Here is a 19,006-nt window from a genome sequence, read left to right on the forward strand (position 1 = left end):
CACCCGGAGGCTTCAACTGGTCCAGAATGTGGCTGCGTGGGTTATCATGGGGGCACCTAGGTGCTCCCATGTTACATCCCTTTTAGGTGGCCTGCACTGGTTGCCAGTTGTCTTCCGGGTACAATTCAAGGTACTAATTATGACCTTTAAAGCACCCAATGGCTTAGGCCCAGGGTACCTGTGAGACCACCTACTGCCACCAGTAGCCTTCCACCATCCAGTGCGATCCCCCAGAGTTGGTCTCCTCAGGGTGCCATCGGCCAGACAGTGTTGGCTAGCAACCCCCAGGGGGGGATTGTTCTCTGTGGGAGCGCCTTCCCTCTGGAATGAGCTGCCCCCGGAGCTTTGTATAATCCCCGACCTCCGACGCGCCTTAAAAAGTTGGCTTTTCCAGCAAGCCAGCCTGGCCTGAACAAAACAAACTAAATTTTTGATCATTGTTAATTTTAGTTGAATTTTTTTAAAAATGTTATTGTTAATCCGAATTGGGTTTGTTTGGGATATTCTATTTAATTCTTTTTAACTTTTGTAATATGTGTTTTTTTTAATGTTGTACGCCACCCTGAGTCCTTGGGAGAAGGGCGGCATATAAATTCAATAAACCAAACCAAACCAATCATTTCCTCCTCCTCCTCCTCCTCCTCCTCCTCCTCCTCCTCCTCCTCCTCCTCCTCCTCCTCCTCTTCATCTTCTTCTTCTCCTCCCCCTCCCCCTCTCCCTCTTCCTTTTCCTCCTCCTCCTCCTTGACAAACATGGAATTATTTAGTTTCTATAATGGTAATATATGGTTTGGGGGTTAGATTATTGGGTAAAATGCAAGACCAGTCCTTATTCAATGTCAGAATGACATTTCAAATTTTAGGCATTATTGTGATCAATGTCCTGGTCAAAATATAAAAGCAAAAAAGATGGCCTACATTTTTTTGAGCTTGAAGAAGTTTTCAAGAACTTTCCTAAAGTGGATGTATGACTGTACTTCTTAATATTGCTCAGCAGTAAAGGTTCATTCCACAGCATCTCCAATTTTAAAAATGGTCTTGGGTAAAAAGGATGGAGAAATGAATTTTTGCAGGGAAGAATTACTATAGTCCTGTGTTCATCATGGTTATTTAGAAAAAAAGGCTCTAGTTTTTAGATATATAGACACTCTTACACAATAATAAAAGGCTGTATGGTATTGATAAAATATTTCTAATCTAAAAGCAGAAAGAACAATGAAGTGAAGAGGGTAAATGAGGCTTCTATTGAATTATAGAAGAAGTGGGTTCAGGCTTTGAAGTAGCCTCCCTCCATAGCAATTACGTTGCAATGCAAGATTTAAAGAACTGTCAATGAATTGTTTTAAGATTTAGGTTGTTTTCCTAAGTGTATGGAGGAAGAGAGATGCATGCATTGTGAATCCACCATATGGTAAATTAATATGTGACAAAACATATAGGTTAGACTCCTTCAATCCCTCTTTACCTGTTTTTCCCCCCTGTATCCAGTTACCATAACAAAGAGGAGTGAAAATGGTTCACACATGTACAAATCACAATTTGCTTCTTGTACAAGCATGAACAAATTACAGGGTGGGAAAAAAAAACCCAGCTAAGAATGTGTCAGGTTTGAGTAAGAGAAGGACACCCAATTATTTTAGAAGCAGAAACATCCAGTATCCTTCCTGCAGAGTAAAAGAAAAAATAGCTATACCATAAAAAGTGCAAGGCTTACTGAAATGCTAAATTAAGGTTTGGTATTACATGCAAAGTGGCCACCGGCTTGGCCTGTCAGCTTATAAATGACATGTACAATCTGAGAGATACATTTTAGAATCCTTTGTGACACGTCTCGGTGAAGGTGATCAAGATGCAGGGGAAATTAGCATGTGAAGAGACAAATGGATCTGTACCCCTGAGCCTTTTCCAAATTTAAAGTGTCGTCAGGTAGACGGCAAGACAAGAGAGACAATTTCGGCTCTGATCACTCAGTGAAATTACTATGTCATTGGCCGCACACCCTGCAGCTTTCAGAGGCAATTTGAAATACGGCCTCTGCTATGAGAAAGATTGCCTCCCCGTAATGTAAAGAATTATTGCCGAACACACAATCAGTGCTTGAAGATTAGAGCTGAGCCTGATGTGATTGCCCGTCTTCTGTGTTTATACAGTAATTATGTCTAGGTTTTACTCTCCTGCTAAGAGATTTGGTAAATTGTCTTGTTTTGTTACCTTTTTATAGACAAATTCTTTCTGGTGGAAAAATAAATATTGCTCCACAATGACTTGGATTAAAAAAATCAATATTCAGAAATAACATTTATTCATAAAGGCATAAATCATTGTACCATTTCATTAATAATCAGTGCTATTCAGTCAAGACTGACCTCCCGTAATTTTCAGATTAAGATGCACCTTTCCCCCTCTAAAAGAGCATGAAAATGTTGGTGCGTCTTATACACTGAATACAGCCATTTTTAGCCTCCCGAAGTCCTGACCTCACATCCCATTTTTGTGAAAAATGGGCCGTTTTTCGCAAAAATTGAGGCTTTTTGCTTTCCCTCAGCTCCCAGCAGGCCTCTGCAGGCTTCAGCAGGATGGGGCAAGGCAAAAATGCCCGTTTTTTTTGCAAAAAATGGGCAAAGAATGGGCCATTTTTCATAAAAATAGTCTTTTTTCCTTCCCTCAGCCCCCAGAAGCCCTCTGCAGGCTTCAACAGGGCTGGGACAAGGCAAAAACAGGGGTGTTTTTCTTTCCCCCAGAATTGCTGAAGCCTGCAGATGGCTGCTGGGGGCTGAGGGAAGGCAAAACTTTTTTTTCCTACTTGCCTCTTCAAAATCTTGGTGCGTCTTATACACCGATGCATCTTATAGTCTGAAAAATACAGAATGACAACATTTGCAGAAAGACATGGTGTCTCTTTGGTGATACTCCATAACACTTTTAAGGATGCTGGTATGAGCTTATTGATATTAAGTCATTCATCTTGTTGTGCTGATTGTTCCTTTTATATAAAGAGCCGAGGTGGCACAGTGGTTAGGGTGCAGTACTGCAGCCACTTCAGCTGACTGTGATCTGCAGTTCAGTGGTTCAAATCTTACCGGCTCAAGGTCGACTCAGCCTTCCATCCTTCCGAGGTGGGTGAAATGAATACCCAGACTGTGGGGGCAAGTTGTTGACTCAATTTGCTAAAAAATCTGTAAACCGCTTAGAGAGGGCTGAAAGCCCTATGAAGCGGTATATAAGTCTAATAAATAAAATAAATAAATAAAAATAAATCTCAGTCATTTCTGCCCCTCCCACTTCCTCAATTTCACCAAACAAACTCATTTTTTCTACCCTTTCTTTTATTCACATGAGTTTTCACTTGTCAATCTTTGCTTCAAAAAAAATATGTCAATCTTCATTTTATACTCTGATACATCAACTGTAACAGTCTTCAAATCCATGAATCAAAGGATGTTATCTCTGAATATTGTTTTTTTTTAATCTGTCATCATGGAGCAATATTTATTTTATTTTATTTATGTTTATGTAAACATATCTCTGTTTTCTATCTTCAGTTTGCATAATTGTAAGTTATTACAAGAAAAAAAACTAACCTTCAGAATTTTGTCTGTTTGCCATTTTTTCCTCCATAGAATCCATTCTCTAACAAACTTTATCTCTTATTGAATGCGAGAAAATGAAACTACTACTTTCAGTTCTTCATCAAAAATTGTGAAGTCACAAAGCATGTTTGTTAATATTTCCTCAAACATTTCTTAATATCAGCCTTATTCCTCATTCATTATGAGCTATTTGATAATAGTCTAATTATACTCTATTTAATTAATACCAATGATAACAATTGAATATACATTGCAGTCTAAACTATTCAAATGGGCAAATAGGTGACAATATAAATTCAATTCTAAATAAATAAATAAATAAATAAAATAAAACAAACTATATACTAAAGGCAAATGTAGAGCAAAATGCAAACATTTCTTTTGCATTTTTAACTTAATTTAACTTCTTTAACCTAATTTATTTCCCATCTGAGAAGAAAATCCATGATAGAAAGTGATTGATTGATTGATTGATTTTATTTGTATGCCGCCCTTCTCTGGGAGGGACTCAGGGCAGCGAACAACTCAGTGGGGAAAAGGGGACATAAGACACAATACACGTAATTAAAATACACAGGAATCACACAGCCATACAAGTCGAGAGGGGAGGGGAACTCATCAACCCCAGGCCTGCCGGCACAGCCAGGTTTTGACGGCTTTCCGGAAGGCCTGGAGAGAGGTGAAGGTCCGAATCTCCGCGGGGAGTTCATTCCAAAGGGCCCGAGCTGCCACAGAGAAGGCCCTCCCCCGGGTGGTAGCCAGGTCCTCACGTACTGCATTACAGTATGGTACGCTGGTTTAAAAGCTGCGGACAGGAAGGCACTATAGAGAGTGATCAATTCGGCACAAGAAACCACTGGTTGCCCTCTAACACTGGATGACATCACCAGGTCTTGCTGCTTTAGCAGAGGAAGGAAGATACTCAGAGATTATTCACACCCTGGTCAGTGTCTCTTTGCACTTCTATCATTGGGCATAACCAGTTGAACAAATAGGTGTAAAAATAGTTTCTATCCTTGGGCTGTCAGAGTCTCAGACACAACCACAATCACTCCACGCACACATGGAAACCTATAACTAGTTTTTCTTTTTCTTTCTTTTCTTTTACTAATTACTTGCATATTATTATTATCACTTGCAGATTATTCTTTATGCTATTTATGTTGTTTGTATTTTTTTTGTCATGGATTGCACCAGTGAGACTAAAACCAATTTCACTGCATACATGATGTACAATGACAGTAAAGGCTATACTGCCGGCATATTAAATCCAGAAAGATTATCTGACTATATGCTTAGCAAGTTCTAATCCTCCTACATATCATGAGTGAAAAATGTTATTAGAGAATTTTGTTCTTCTGCAATAAACAATCAAGTAGAAAAATGACACAAGCACCTGCCTAATAGTTAATAAAGTTATTTTACTTAAGAGTCCATTTTGGTTGAATGAACAAAAACATTAATGGCAATATATACTAATGAAAAGAACCATTGTTGCATTCACTCTGGAACTATCCTAGTTAAATATATAATGTAATGTAGTGTTCTGATTTTGAATCATCAATCTAGTCCATCTAAATCCAATTTCTCTCACTTATTTCAATTTCAACATTTTCTGACCTTTTTTTGTTTGCTTATTTCTTGCTCCTCATGTTCTATATATCTGCAGAGCTCAATATCTTCTCTCACGCCATTTTGAATTACCCTTAGGTTCATTCTTTCCATTTAAACTATAGTATCAAGAATAACTGTATCGGGAGCTCCTGTTACTGTCAGCAGCTTTTTCAAGTTTATTGAAGATGATGAAATTTTTCACTAGATAAGGGTAATATTTCCACGGGAATTATTTTTCAGTAAGGCATTTATTATTTGCTGTTCCTATCAGGAATTAGGAATTTCATTGTGATTGGCCATTCATTTACTAATATTTATTGCTACCTTTGTATCTTTTCATGTCAGTTTGGTTACTTTGAATTGCTCCTTGAAGGCAATTTTCTCTTTTGCTATCACTCTTACTGTCAACTTATTTCAGAGTTTAGACAAGGATACATATTTTGGCTTTCAGTGTCTTCTTCCATCTGTTTACCATCCATCTCCTTGATCACTTCATAATTAACTGTCATTAAACATGATTGACTTTGGTCTCCAATGTTGTCACTTGTAACACATGTACAAAATGAATGTTGGTTTGCCTTAAGTCACTCGCTGTTGCTTTATTAAATGGCAGTCCTAGACAATGTTACTATGGAAACTTCTAAGTAGAAGATTTTCATTGGTGTTGGTGCTGAGGATGTGATAATATGTAGCTGGTGAGGATGATGTGCACAATGATAAGTCCAAGCAGGATGAAAATGAATGATTGAAGTACCTATTAATAGATGAAGCTATTTTCCTTCTAGCTGCACTGATTTCAGGTTTGAAGGAGAAAGAGCAAGATTTTATATATAAGACTTTAACAGTACATAATAGAGCCAGGGGAGTTATATTCTTTTTCCTTCCACAAAAACTCTCCACTACAACACTGTATTTTAATATTGTGTTACACATAAATTGCTATTATTATCAGAGAGGGTTCATTTCATTCCCCATCCAAACTTACAATCAGAACAAACATTTTCCTGGAGAATCTCCAGCCATGCTGTAGAAGCTACACAAAACAAACAGAAAGAAGAGGGTATTGCAGAGTAAGAAAACAATAGCAGATCTGTATTGGCTTCACTGAAAAAAAAAACTTCTTAATTAGTTCTTAAAGTGAAGCCAGTACATATTCTACAATAGAGTTGGTACCTTGGCAGCCAAAACTACTTTGCAAAAGCATTATGGTCTCCTGGCTACTGTAACAATACTATACAATCATCATCATCATCATCATCATCATCATCATCATCATCATCATCATCATCATCACAAGAAACATTTTAGGTGTGTGTGTGTGTGTGTGTGTGTGTGTGTGTGTGTGTGTGTGTGTATGTATGTATGTATGTATGTATGTATGTATGTATGTATGTATAAAAACCTAAACTGGTAGCAGAAATCGTAAAATCATGGGTGAGCCTGCCCACCCACCCCGGCTCTTTGCCATCTTATTTAGCCGCACTTTTGAGGCCAGGCATATGTGCAGAAGGTACGCATGCGAGCAAAGCACATGTATGGAAGCCAATTGCAATTGCAAAGCAAGTGGGCACGCATGTGGCAAACCAGTGGTAACAAAATGTGAAACCCACCACTGTTCCTCATATAGGCAGAATGGAAGTACTATCAAAACATGTTCTGGAATTTGCTTCTCAATTTTAAGAACTTTTTTTTAAAAAAAAATACTCTAAGCATTAAAGAAATTAGAAAGGAAATTTTGGAAATTTTTAAACAAACTAAGGGCCAGCAGGATTGGAAATAAGATTTTGAAATTAATTATAAGAATCTTTCCTGCCAGCTATTTAAAATCCTGTTAAAAATATGAAGAATTAAAAGAATAAGAAATCTGCTTGCAGGAAAATGCTGTAAATTAGGAAAAAGAAAATAGGATAAGATGAGACTTTGATGGCTGAATATTACAGGTAGCCAGAAAAAGCTAACATTTATAATGAAAGGAAAGAGAGATAATACAGAATGGATAAGAAAAATTCAAATATATTAATAAACAAAACATTCAGACATTTCTGTTAACATTGTCCAAAAAATGGGTTTAAAAGAGGATACAGAAGAGGATACAAACATGTATTTAATGGATTTAAAATGAGTGATATGGAAAAAAAGAAATTACATGAAACTTAAAAATTAAACCAATTTATTCTTAATAGAGACTAGAAAACTAAGCTCAGAGAGCACCAGAGATTCCTCATTTCAACCCTCAGGTACAAATATTGTCCTCTATCAATTTCTTAATAGCTAAAAGGATATATAAATAATAAATCTGAAAGGTGACTTGGGTAATTTTATCTTGGACTTTCAAAAGTGATATGCTATACTTGTGAAGGAGTTCCTAAAAAAAACCCTAAAGGAATAATGAAGAGAAATCACGTGTTGGATTCTAGTTGAAGGAAATGGACATCAACATCTTTAAAAGCAAAAAAGAAGGAATATAAAGTAGGTTTGTTTGATCAAAGTTAAAGCATATATGGGATATTCTTTCGAATAGGTTCTTATGTTTTTTTTAAAAAAAACTTTAAAGATATGTTTAGAGTAAGATATAGGAAAGAAGTGTTGCTGTTGTTTTTGGTTAAAATATAAATGGTGTTATTTCTGGTGTAAAACTTGTGAAGGAGTTTCTGAGAAGCTACAAAGACAAAATAATAATAAAAAAATAACCTGTGGTGAACTATTTGAAGGAATTAAAGATTAAGATTCTTAATACGTTGCTGTTGCTGATAGCTTTTAATAGATTTTTCTTAGTGAAGTTCAAATGATAAAGCTTTAAAGATTTGTTTATAGATAAGGCATGGGAAAAATAAATGCCTTTTTTATTATTTCAAGATAAATAATATGTTACTGTGTGGAAAGTAAAGTAAAGGATTATGAAACTGATTTTTTTGATTAAGATTAAAACATACATGTTATTTCCAATAAATCTTAATGGACTTTTACTGATTAAAATTGAATAACATGTCTTTACTTATAGATCAGATATGGGAAGCAGAGATCTTTGGTTGAAATATTAAGGAAGCCGATAAGTTACTGAAATTGATTGTACCTGTTTTGAAAAAGAGGGAAGCCATTTATTTATATATCTTTTCTCTCTCTTTTTTTTCTCTCTCTGCATGTTTCAATTTTTCATTAGGCTTTTCATCTTTGCATTTTAAGCTTCAATAAGTTATTATTAAAATAATAATACCAAGCAAATATTAGTGCATGTCCACAGCAGGTAAATGCCATTTAATTGAAGTTTATAGAATGTCATCTATCAGATTGATCCATTGTTTGGTAAATAGATTTTTTTCAGGTTCTCTTATCTGGGGGATAAAACAGCATGACTAGTTGAAAATCACTCAGCCAGTTTCTGTTCCTGGGGACCAAGTACTTGTATGTCATCTATCCACGCTCAGTACAAGTAATAGCAAGTCACCTGTCAATGCTGCAACAAAAGAAAGTTGATCTCAAATGGGATCTCATTACTTTATTAACCCTTCCCTTTTCAACCGAACACCATTCCATACTTTCCACACTACATCAGAAGGGTGAATTATTGAAGGATGGCCACAGATGGTTCCACTACTAAGCTGAAGTTTTAAATGAAAAGTAAATTTAAAGTCACAAAATGGCTACCATAATTAAATATAGGGGAAGAGGTAGTCAATCTACATTGAACAACATGTTAGGGGTAGTTGTCAATCAACCCTACAAGCTGTGAGCTTACATTAAGGTATGAAGGTACCAGGGGTGGGTTTCAACCGGTTCGCGGCAGTCCCCGCGAACCAGTTGGTCGGCAAACCCGGAAGTAAGTAACTTCCAGGAACGGCGAAGGACCCACCCGCCCGCCCGCGCTCCTTACCGGTCTTTGAAGGCTTCTGCGCTTCCACGCAGGCGCATGGCACATACAGCGCGTGCGCAATTCTCCACAAGCAGCTGGATGGCACATACAGCGCCTGCGTGAATCTCTGTGAGCAGCTGGAGCATCGCGCAGGCACTAAGACGCATGCGTGAACTGCGCGCGTGCACGAGGACGCCGCCGGCCCCGTTCCAACCGAACCGGTTGGAACGGGATTAGCAACCCAGCCCTGCAAGGTACATCTCATCTCAAACGATCTAAATGCCAGAGCTGTAACAGACATTAAAAAGACATTAAGGTCTTTTTATGAGCCAAGGTGGCGCAGTGGTTAAATGCAGCACTGCAGGCTGACTGCTAGATCAGCAGTTCAGCGGTTCAAATCTCACCGGCTCAGGGTTGACTCAGCCTTCCATCCTTCCGAGGTGGGTAAAATGAGGACCCGGATTGTTGTTGGGGGCAATATGCTGACTCTGTAAACCGCTTAGAGAGGGCTGAAAGCCCTATGAAGCGGTATATAAGTCTACTGTTATTGCTATTGCTATTAAGAGTTGTCAACCTAATCTTGCAAAGCTTCTTCTCCGATAATACTGTATTGCAAACTAGGGCATACAATTGCTAGACGAATTCTCTAATATAGCTCGTCAGCCTGGAATCTGCACTATATATTGGATATTAATACAATTGAGAGTCCAGAGGTATTTCACAAGAAGAGTACTCCACTTCTCTACTCACAACAGAATACCCTATGCCACCAGGCTTGAAATTATGGGTTTTGAGAACCTAAAACTATGCCACCTACAGTCTGACCTAAGCATAGTACACAAAATTATCTGCTACAATGCCCTACCTGTCAATGACTACTTTAGCTTCAACCACAATAATACATGAGCAAACAATAGATACAAACTCAAGGTAAACTGCTCCAAACTCGATTGCAGAAAATACAATTTCAGCAAAAGAGTGGTCAATACCTGGAATGCTTTACCTGACTCTTCATAATTTTAACCTAAGACTGTTTACTGTTGCCCTCACCCCATTCCTAAGAGGTCTGTAAGGGGGCGTGCATAAGCACACCAGTGTGCTTACCGTCTCTGTCCTACTGCGTCCATTTATTTGTACCCATTTACTGTATTCATATTTATGTTTATACCTGTTATCTTTTATAAGTTTGACAAACTAAATAAAATAAGAAGGTTAAAAAGCTAAAGAGTTTGAACAAACTTTTTTTTTATTATTTTAGATGAAGCCATTGCCTGTGCACAATCGCAGCATTGTGTAATGCTTGATGCACAGTAAGGTCTTATTCTTGAGGCATTTTTAAGTATTTAGTTTTGCTGACAGGACTACTGAGTTCTAAATGGGACTACAGAGAAAATGATGTCAGATGCAGCCTCTTGCACAATGTGAGGCAGCTATTGGCAATGACTTAGTTAGGGAGATCTGAAACAAGTTTGTGCCTTTCTCAACCATTTTGACTGAACATCGCCATTTCAATGACAAGGAAAGAGCCTTTTGTTAAAGGCATCAAAGAGCAGCTGAAAATGGCCTATTACCTTTTGTGAATGTCAGCTCTCCTTTTACAATGAGTGATAGGTAAAAGCGAGGAGAAAAGGAGATTTCTGGTAAACATGGAAGCCTTAAGAGAGTTGTCTCAAAGACAGAGTCATTTTCCTCAGGTACAAAAAGAAATAATGATGGGTGATTTGTTCTCCCAGTATAGAATTTCCCACCAGCAACAAATAACTAAGCTGGCTCTTTCCTAAGTGGAACAATTTCTCTTCATACTGTTTTATACACTACAATAGTTCCTTTCCTTCTTGATAATCAAAGCTTTGTTCAGGACTCCCAAAGACTCCATCTTCCCTGCCAACTTTCCTCATCAATGTCAAGAGTTTGGGGCTGAAAGGAGAGCAAGAGTCAGAGCAAACACATCTATAGCCTTCCACAAATGGAATGCTGTTAACACCAAAGGAGAGGAGTGATAATGAAAGTAGTGAAAGTAGTATATTTTTTGGTGTAAACTTCATGTTTCTAATGGCCCTCTCATAAAATATACACCATATTTTTTGGAATATAAGACACACTGAAGTGTAAGACGCACCAAGGTTTTGAAGAGGCCAGTAAAAAAAAGGTTTTGCACTCTGCAAACCTCCCCAAAACGGCTCATTTTTCACAAAAATGAGCCTATTTTTTTCCCCCAAAAGGAGGCATGAATAGCCTTTAGGGGGTTTGCAGAGTGCTCTGGGGGGGGAGGTAAAATACAAGCAAAATATGGCCTGTTTTTCACAAAACAGGCTCATTTTTCATTAAAAAGGGGCACGGATAGCCTTTAGGAAGCTTATAGAGTGCTTGTGGGGGTTGGGGGGGGGATAAAATTGAGCAAAAAACCAGGCCATTTTTTGCTCATTTCTGCCTTCCCCAGCCCCCAGGAGCTCTCTAAAAGCTTCCTAGAGTCTCTGCATGGCCACTTTGGTGAAGGGGGCAGAGTTTTGGGAGGCAAAAATGCTGTATTCAATGTATAAGAATCATCCAGATTTTCAGCCTCTTTTTTGAGGGAAAAAGGTGCGTCTTATACTCCAAAAAATATGGTATATATAAAGTCATATCCTCAGGCAATGGATCAGGAGTTGCCTTTCTCAAGAGCGTCCATCTTTACTACAATTTAACAGCAATGGAAGTCTTTTTGCAAATATTTTAAAAAAGAAAACCAGTGAGGTATGGATTTAGTTTAGTTTAATTTACTTTATTGTCACGGCACCTCGTACAACAAAATTAAATGCCAACTTCAGTGTACATTATAACTATAAAAATAAAACACAAACACACATTCTTCACATGCTATGCAATTGAATTGAAAATCCCTGATACTGCATTAGTATCGCGCTACACAGTAGATTTCAGTATAGTTGCTGCTCTGGGATAGAATCTGTTTTTCAACCTATTTGTCAACCTTGCTTTTATTATCCTGTACCGTCTGCCAGATAATATTAGTTAAAAAAAAGGGTGTCTAGATTGAGATGGACCTTTAAGAATGTTTTGAAGTTAATTAAGGCAGAGGGTGCCATAAAGCTGTTGCAAAGAGGAGAACCAATGATCCTCTGGGGAATAACGTTGACCCTCTGGAGGGCTGTCCTATCTGCCATTGTGTAATTGGTGAACCATACATATTTCTTATGTTAATCATAATCAAGTCAACATGAGTTGGTTGAAGATTATACATGCTGGATTGATTTACCTTTCATTGTTCATTTATTTTGTTAGTACTTTTAAAGATCCTATACTTTAAGCAAAGCTCAAGGGAAGAAGCCTTCCCATACTGTAGATCGTGTCAACTCTGCAAGTATGAAAAGCTGCAATGATCAATGAAGAAATGCAAGTTAGAAAGAAATCACATACCATCAACTCACACCTGCAGTATCCTTGGCCATAAATGAAGTTGAAAGCAATCCCGCCCCAAAATTCAACACTTTCCAACTTAAAAACAAAAAACTTTATCCCTGACAATGAGGCATAAAAGTAAAAGCTTGTTACAGAAAGGAAGATAGGAAGATGGATGGATGGATGGATGGATGGATGGATGGATGGATGGATGGATGCATGGATGGGAGCAGGGAGGGAGGGAGAAAGAGAGGTTATGTTTTTGGAAAGAGTGCAGAGAATGGAATATGTCTAGTCTACTAAAAGAAGGACTAGGGTGTTAGCAGTCTTCCAATATTTGACTGGCAGCCACAAAAAAGAGAGAGCCAACTTATTTCCAAAGCCCTAGAAGCCAAGGCAAGAAGCAATGGATGGAAACAAACCAAGGAGAGAAGCAACCTAGAATTAAAAATAAATTTCCTGACAGTAAGAATAATCAACCAGTGGAATAGCTTGCCTTCAAAAGTTGTGGGTGCTCCATCAGTGAGGGCTTTTAAAAAGAGACCAGATAGCCACTTGTCTGGAAGGGTACAGGATCTCCTGCTTGAGCAGGTGTTTGAACTAGAAGACCGCCAAGATTCCTTCCGACACTGATATTCTCTGTTCTTCATTTTCCATGCTAGGCATCAACTAAAACCTGGTTGAAATGTTTTCCATTGTCCTTCTCCAATCTTGTGAACTGTAATTTACTTACAATTCATCTGATAATAATCTAGTGAAGAATTGGGCCAGCACTAAAAACAAGAGACAATTGTACAATTAATATAAGTAGGGAAAAAGGATTGGGAAAGTAAAAGATCCTGGCATCCACTCTTAGTAGTTTTAACAGAGAATAAACAACCAGCTTGTTTGTCAAAAACCAGATTTGATAGACAATGCTCTGTATGTAAGAGTATGAAAAACAGACAACTATGATTAGGGTTTATAAAAAATATGTGGTAATGCAGCCACTGAGATATATTTTAATAGATTCCCTCTAGATTGCCTGAATAGCATTTCTCCTCTATCGCCTTGAATAACTGTAAATAAATGTTAACTGGCAGTGTAGGTTTTGTCATCCCTGAGGTTGGAAAGTGATGGCATCTACAAAGAAGTTGGGTGATAAAATCCAGCAGAACAGTGCTACTAACTGGCATTTCACTCTTGCTCTGCTCACTTATATTGGAAAGAAGCCAAGATGCCAACCAAGGTGCCAGACAAAGTCTGCATTTTTGTGTAAATCTGCAGCAAGAAACATAAATCAGCCAAGTGAATTATTCTTCAAATTTCCCCAATGTCAGCCTGTATGACTATGAATTTTGAATTTTCATCCTCGACAGATCAAAAATAATAAATATTCCATGAAATAAACGCTCTACTATTTTTTTTTATTTGTAGTGCAGGGTTTCTTTCTAATACATCAGTCGGAAGACTGGATATTCTTATTCCCTGGAATATTTTTCCAGGACCCTCTAACTCGAGAAGTTTCACGTGATAAATCAAGACATGATTTAAATAAACACAAGGAAATAGTTAAATGCATAGAAAAATCTCTAACTGGCTAGAAGGAAAACTGGAATGCAGAGCGGGATGAAATGATGCATCTCCTTCGTCCATATAGGAGCAACTTCTTTAGAAGTTCAAAAGTGTCATCTACAATTTTAATTCCAATACTTCAAATTCTAACTTTTAGTTTCTTACAGTGTCACACATAAAATTCAAAAACTTATGCAGGAAGATAGCAATAGCAGTGAGACTTATATACCTCTTTTTAGAGCTTTACAGCCCTCTCTAAGCAGTTTACAGTCAGCATTCCCCCCCCCCCCCCAACCATCTAGGTCCTCATTTTACCAACCTCAGAAGGATGGAAGGCTGAATCAACCTGGAACCTGGTGAGATTAGAACTGCCAAATTGCAGGCAGCCGGCAGACAGCAAAAGTAGCCTGCAGTACTAGATTCTAACCACTGTGCCACCAGGGCTCTTTAAGGATGAAGGGTAAAATAATTCACCTGATATAAGATTATAATATAAACACTATTATTTTTCATAATAATATCTAAGGCAAGGACTCTCATTTGATTAGTATAATTGAAAGAAGAACTCAGCACATGATCTTAAACTGGAATTAGCAAATATGGAGATCATTTTTTTAAATCCAAATCCAAAACTAATGTTTTGAATTGCTCTCAGACACCACTTTTGAGCCCCTGTAGCAGAGATGGTATTCAGTAGATTCTGACCAATTCTGGAGAACCAGTAGCAGAAATTTTTAATCATTCAGAGAACCAGTAAATACCACCTCTGACTGGCCCCACCCGCATCTATTCTCTGTCTCCCGAGTCCCAGTTGATCAGGAGGGAATGGAGATTTTGCAGTAACCTTCCCCTGCCAGGCCCACCAAGCCATGCCACACCCACCAAGCCACACCCACAGAACCGGTAGTATTTTTTTTTAATTCCACCACTGCCCTGTAGATATAATTATTCAATTGGACACTTCCATTAATTAACCACCTTCCCAGCTTGAAATAATTTAAAGCTCAAAATGTATCTCAAAGGTAGCTTTATGTGTAACTTATTGAACTAATCCAATTTTTATTGACTTTATAGAGTTCCTCTTTTGCAAGCTGCAGATGTATGCTCAAAATATTGTGACATTCTAGAGTTTCCTACAAAGAAATTTCATCTCTAACTTTTAGTACAAAAACTAGCTCAACATTCGTAGCCAGGGTGGTTTCCGGCAGGCACTACTGCTGGTTTACTCATGTGTGCGCTACGCGCACATGCACAGTGCAAGTAAAATTGTTCTGCACATGTGCAGAACTGAAAAACAAAACGGTGGCGGCTATGGCGGCGCATGGGAAACTGGTTCAGGGGCATAGCAGGCCTGGGTCACTGCCGGTTCCAGCGACCCAGGCTGCCAAAACACTATTGGTTCAGCTAAACCAGTCCGAACCAGTAGGGACCCACTACTATCTGCAGCGTAAAGACAAGCAACATGCAGAAGAAAATGTTGCACCTCCTCTAGTTCATTAAGTTTCTTTTTTTCTCCTGAGCAGCAATAGACTTTCTAGCTGGCTGGCTCATCTTCAAGTCCTGATGTCTTTTAATTGCCCATGAAGCTCACTATCGATAGCTATGTAGAAAAACCAATCGGCCAATTAGGTTTCATTTCCCATGGTTGCTTTTTATGCTAATGGCACTGATCTGTATAAAACCTTAATTGGATGACAAGATTTGCTTAGAAGTTCAGTAATAAGTTGGTTATTTGCTAACTCATGGAAAGGCATGGTCAATGCAACATGTCCTGTTTTAATAATCTTTGGTCTTCCTCAAACAAGTAATGATTTAAGACTCTGCAAAGTTCAAGGATGCAGTGGCTCAGTGGCTAAGACACTGAGTTTGTCAGTCAGAAAGATTGGCAGATTGGCAGTTCGAATCCCTAACTCCGCATAACAGAGTGAGCTCCTGTTACTTGTCCCAACTTCTACCAACCTAGCAGTTTGAAAGCATGCAAAAATGCAAATAGAAAAAATAGGAATAACCTCTGGTGTTTACAGAGGTGGTGACAGCATTCTGTGCACCTTCGGTATTTAGTCATGCTGACCACATGACCACAGAGATGTTTTCAGACAAAGCTGGCTCTTCAGCTTTGAAACGGAGATGAGCACCACCTCCTAGAGTTGGGAACAACTAGCTCATATGTATGAGGGGAACCTTTACCTTTGCCTTATTGTTCACATTATTTCATTGTGATGCCTTTCAGGTATATTCAACTGATGTCTTTCCTGAAGCCTGTACATCAGAGACAGAGTTAGCCAAGTTTTCCCACCCTCACAATTTGGTTTCTGAGAAATGCTGGATATTAATGACCTAGTGATTTATTAAACAGGATAAGAATTTAAGTTGGTTTTTTTTTAATGAAAATTTTGAAAAAAATAACTTTTACAAATATTTACTTCCCTCTCCCCCAAACCCCCACAAACCCACCCAACCTCCCCCCCCCCGACTTCCCAGAACCATACAGGTTTAAGTTGATTTTTGAAGGTTTGGTGGCTACAGTAACATTATATGGAGTGTAATCAGAGATTCTGTAATGACTGGGGTGGGGAGAGGAACACCTTCTGGCCACATGCTGTGCATCATTGCTGGAAATGTTATTTCCAAAGATTAGAAGTTTGCTGCAGGCAAACTTTTAATGACTTTCTTGTAACTATGAAAAAACGTATTTATTCTCCCAGGCCTGGGGATAAAATGGCTAAGGACTCTCCGTGAGATTTTGTTTCCTTGAGATATTGATGTGGCCTTCAAGTTGGTTGTGAGGTTTTTGGTATAGTTTGGGTTTTTTATGTGATTTTTTAAAAATCTACTTATAATTGCAAGCTGCTGGAAATTGAAGATGGCTTCTAAATTCCACCCCATCTCTTTCCTCCTTATGGGTTCTTTTTTTCCAAACCATAACCAATCAAATTGATCTGGACTCAAGACTGACACAAAAAACATTGGAGGCAGCACTGGTGTTTTTATATATATATAGAGAGAAATGTTTACTAACCAACACATAAAAGTCCTGTTTCTATCTCAATACTACCAGTATTAGTATGACAATTACAATTACTAAGACAACTTGTCATGCCATCGCATGTAACTTTATATACTGTTGTTGCTCTCTAACCCTATTTAGTGGCTGGAGAGACAAATACCTAGTATATTGTTTGAAGCTGACCATACCTCTTTACCCATCAGCCTATACTCTTAAAAGAAGTTCACACTGGGAAGCCAAACTCCATTTCCTTTAGCATTGGGAGAAGGCAGAAGGACAAAGAAGAATCCATCTTAATCTATGGCACATGGTCATCCGAGGACAAACCCACATCTCACACATAGAGCATCGCTGGTGAGATTTAAATTGCTTGTATTTATTAATTGTTATGTTCAGCAGTAACTTAATACTGTCTATCTTATATTTAGTTCTCATTGTATGTATCCCCATTTCCCCAGTTTCACCATATCCTTTCAATAAAGCATTCAGATCTATGCACACAGCCTGTTTTATTGGAGGATAGGATAGATGGGTTTAGCTGAATGTTGATCTGCACACAGACTAACGTGTAGTTTGCACAGAATACAATTACTATATTTTATACTATTGTTAATTGATATACTACACCTGTAGGAGTTGACCAGGCTGAGTCTGAGGGAAGAGTTAAATGCATTATCAGTCTCTAGTCCCTCGAGCCCACAAGAGATCTATATCCAGCCCAACTTAAATTCCATTGACTCTTATCTACTGCCAATTTGCCTGATTATTCTTCTAAAGAGCTTAGACTTGAAATAAACCTTTATATTCATTTGAACAGCTTGGGCTTCCTGATTTCCCCAGTGCTTGACAATGCCCCATTACAGTATTATATGTTATTATTATTGTTGCTCTTTTCTGCACTCTTTCCAGAGTCTCTACATCTTTTTTTTTAAATAATATGGACAGAAAAAATTGGATGCAGTATTCCAAGTATGGTCTGACGAAAGCTTTATAAAGCAACACTAATACTTGATTCTATCCCTCTGTTAACTCTGGAGAGACAGTGGAGCAAAACCTGATAAGAATGGTTTTGAAATTTAGTAAAATAGAGACAGATCAAGAAAAAAAGTCTAGATTCCAATGGAATCTTTAGAAATACCAATTATGTGATATATTATAGACCAGCCTGGCAAGTTACTAGGAATTTTGCAACTCTATAAAAAGCTGGTATTCAGCTTTTTTATCATCTATACAATAAATTATAGTATTTTGGTATGCGATTAAGCTTTTTAAAATAATCAAAGTATATAATGAATTAGTAAATTATATATATCATTCTTTAAGTAGGAAATTCATCGTAAAGTTGCCTGATTTAATCAGATTGTCCAGAAAAAGGAGCATTAATACATTGAGCTTTCCACAAAAGAAGTGCCAAATGAAAATATCTCAATGTTACATCCCAATTTTCTTTGTTTTCTCCACACCGTTTCCTTGTTTTAATTGTATGACCAAAAGCTAGAGATCATAAAACTCAGCTGCATTTTAAAACAACTAAGATTATGATAGGTTTTTTTGAAGAGGTGGTCCATTCATGGAGATAATGCATTACAGTGGTGTCATGCCCCTGTTGGAGTCTGCCTCTGAGATGGAAGACAAACAGCTGACAGTTTGGCTGTGCAGGAAACTGGGGAAGGGCAAAGTCAGGCTGGGCAGAGCAGGGGAAAGGTAGAACAAGGGAGAGGGGATTCAGATGAAGACCAAGGCCCATCCCTTCCTTATCCTAGAGCACACAGGGAAGAATGCAGAAGAGAGCAATGAGGGTTTTGTGGCTTACAAGGAAAGAAAGGGCCCAGATTCCCTTCACAAGGCACACCTGGGGATGGAGTTTAAAGGAGAGGAAGTTTGGAGGGGTGTTTGTTGGGAATAAATGCTGAGTTCACCTAGTGTAGAGTTGTGGCCTGCATTCCTGGCATTCCTCCCAGAGGTGGGTTCCTACCAGTTTGCACCTATTTGGTAG

Source organism: Thamnophis elegans, chromosome 11, assembly GCF_009769535.1.
Source record: "Thamnophis elegans isolate rThaEle1 chromosome 11, rThaEle1.pri, whole genome shotgun sequence".
Classification (NCBI taxonomy): domain Eukaryota; kingdom Metazoa; phylum Chordata; class Lepidosauria; order Squamata; family Colubridae; genus Thamnophis; species Thamnophis elegans.